The sequence below is a fragment of the Saccostrea cucullata genome, unplaced genomic scaffold (genome assembly GCF_032062105.1).
Source record: "Saccostrea cucullata isolate Sc308-1 unplaced genomic scaffold, CSIRO_AGI_Scuc_v1 ctg2095, whole genome shotgun sequence".
NCBI classification, from domain to species: Eukaryota; Metazoa; Mollusca; class Bivalvia; order Ostreida; family Ostreidae; genus Saccostrea; species Saccostrea cuccullata.
The window spans coordinates 1-3,237 of NW_026936919.1; positions in this window are offsets into that span (position 1 = coordinate 1).

Consider the following 3,237-nt stretch of genomic DNA (forward strand, 5'->3'; position numbering starts at 1 on the left):
GAGAAAATTTCAGATTTAGACAAAAGGTTAGAGAAGAGATCTCGGGGTTCAAGATCGACTAGCCCATTCTTACGACACAGATTGAATAGTTCTCCGATTAGAAGAGTTAATGTTGACGAGCGCTCTGGCGAGCATAGCGATGAAGATAGAAACGAGAATAGACACTTTAGTAGAATCTCAGGTTTTTCACCTAGTCGTCCCCGTAGTTCAGATTATCAAAATCATGATAAACTCAAAATGAAACCTCAGTTATTTGACGGGTCGGGAGATTTAGAAGAATATTTAGCGCATTTTGAAATTGTTGCCGAAATCAATGACTGGACTTACAGCAAGAAAGCTTTATACTTAGCAGCGAGTTTGTCAGGAACAGCCCTTTCAGTTTTAAGCGAGTTAAGATCAGGGGAAAGAACAGATTTTAACACTCTAGTCAGAACTTTGAAAGACAGATTTGGGTCAGAGAATAAGGCCGAAGTTTTTAGATCCAGGCTTCAGACAAAAGTAAAAAGCAAAACTGAATCAATCGCCGAATTAGCACAGTCAGTAAGAAAACTAACTAGAAAAGCATATCCCGGGGCTTCAAAAATTTTACTAGATACGCTGTCGCTCGACCATTTTATTGACGCAATACCCGATTCTGATATTAAACTTAGACTTCGAGAAGCGAGACCGAAAGATTTGAATGCTGCCGAGTCTCTAGCAGTGAGATTAGAATCATATCGTGAGGCCGATCATCAGCGTGGTAGAAATATTCGTACTACCAACGTAAATTCAGACGCAAACCCTACATAATCTGATAGTGACTTGAATAGTATTAAGAAAGATCTTAGCTCCTTAGCGACTTCCGTAGAAAAACTTCAAAAATCGGTTCATAGTTCAAACCGTAGTAGGCCTCTTGGTAGTTATGCTCGCCCACAAAATTTTAGATCTAGACAAGCTAATCAGAGAAGATACAGAAATGCTGGTGTCTATCAAGATAGATCATCTCAGAATTTTCCGAGACAGGACTCGAGACCTGATCAATTAGCCACGCAGGGGAATAGATCGGAAAACGGACTTCCGTCGGGTTCAAGGGGCATAACTCGACCTCAGACCAACCGCCCCAGTTTTTCACAATAAACAACTTGCCTCACAGTGAAGGTTTATTTCTTGACTTGGATATAGAAAATGTTTCTGTTAGAATGTTAGTAGATACTGGAGCCAATCATAGTATTCTTTCAAAAAGTTTAGTTGACAAAATACAGTTGTCTAATACCAGTATCCAATCTTTGAGAAATATCAATATCATAACAGCTACTGGAGAATCTTCTCCTTGTTTTGGTGATCTCACTCTTCCCATTACAATAGAAAACCAACAGTTTGTACAGAGATTTTTAGTAGCAAATATTCAGAATGAAGGCATTCTTGGGTTATATTTTCTTTTAGAAAATAAATGTTTGATAAGATTGGAACCCCAAGTCTAGAAATGAATGGTCTTCACGTCCCTTTGAATAAAGGGTATGAAAAAGGGATATCATGTTGTAGAATAATAGTTCAAGAGCCCGTGGTGATTCCACCAGAGACAGAAATTATTGTACCTGGAACATTACTTGACAAGAAGTGTCCTGATAATTCTTATGGGATAGTTGAATCTTGTCCCGCATTGTTAGAGAAGAAGGGTATTCTAGTAGCAAAAGCTTTAGTGTCACCAGCCAATTCAATCATTCCCCTGCGTGTAGCTATTTTCGGTTGTGAACCCTGTACCCTATACAAGAACACGGTAGTGGCTACATTAGATTCTGTAGATCCCTCTGGTATTGAATCTGTAGAAAATGAGAGTAGTGTGAAGAATTCACATCGAGAGTGTACTTTACCAGAGTATATGAACCCTGTAGTCGAAAAATGTAGTACTCACTTGAACGAGTCACAAGTAGAACAAGTAAAACATTTGATATATGACTATCTAGACATATTTTCAAAAGGACCAAATGATATTGGGTGTACTAATTTAGCAACTCACGAGATAAATACTGGATCTGCTGCCCCAGTGAAGCAGCATCCACGTAGATTACCCTATGCTAAACGAGAAATAGCCGAGTTGGAAATCAAGAAAATGGTAGAACAAAATATTATAGAACCTGCATGTAGCCCTTGGAACTCAAATATTGTCTTAGTAACAAGACCCGGTAAAGATCCAAGATTTTGTCTTGATTACAGAGGTTTAAATGAAGTGACAATAAAAGATAGTCATGCTTTACCCCGGATTGATGAGACTTTAGATGCCCTAAATGGGTCACAATGGTTTAGTACCCTCGATTTGAAATCAGGTTATTGGCAAGTGCCAATAGAAAATAAAGATAGATGTAAGACTGCTTTTTCTATATTAGGGGGAGGGATGTGGCAATTTAAAGTAATGCCCTTTGGCCTCACAAATGCCCCCGCTACTTTTGAACGACTAATGGAGAAAATACTAGGAGGCTTATCTTGGAAGATCTGTATGGTTTATCTTGACGATATCATAGTATTTTCTAGGTCATTTGAGAAGCAGTTAGAAAATCTTAGACAAGTATTTCAGAGACTTAGAGATTCTAAGTTAAAACTTTCTCCAAAGAAATGTGTTCTTTTTCAAAGACAGGTGACATTTTTAGGCCATGTCATTAGTTCCGACGGGATAGCTAATGATCCTGAAAAGATTAGATGTATTAAAGAATGGCCTGTACCAAGAAATGTTAAAGAGCTCAGAAGCTTTCTTGGGCTTTGCTCCTATTATAGGAGATTTGTGAAAGGATTTAGTAACATAGCTAAATGTTTGCATAAACTTACAGAAAAAGGTGTAAATTACACTTGGAATGAAGTACATCAAGAAGCTTTTGAAAGATTAAAGCATTTTCTAACTACTTCTCCAGTTTTAGCTTGTCCCTCAACTGTAGGTGAATTTGTGTTAGATACTGATGCTTCAAATTATGGAGCCGGAGCTGTACTCTCCCAAATACAGGGGGGTGAAGAAAAAGCTATTATAGTTATTTTTCGAAATCCTTTTCTAAAACAGAGCGTAATTATTGTGTAACCAGAAGGGAGCTTTTAGCAATTATTCTAGCAGTAAAACATTTTCATTCCTATTTGTATGGTCAGAAATTTAGAATTAGAACAGACCATGGAGCCTTGACTTGGCTCATGAGATTTAAAAACCCTGAAGGGCAAACAGCCAGGTGGCTAGAAATATTGTCGACCTATAACATGACCATAGAACATAGAGCAGGA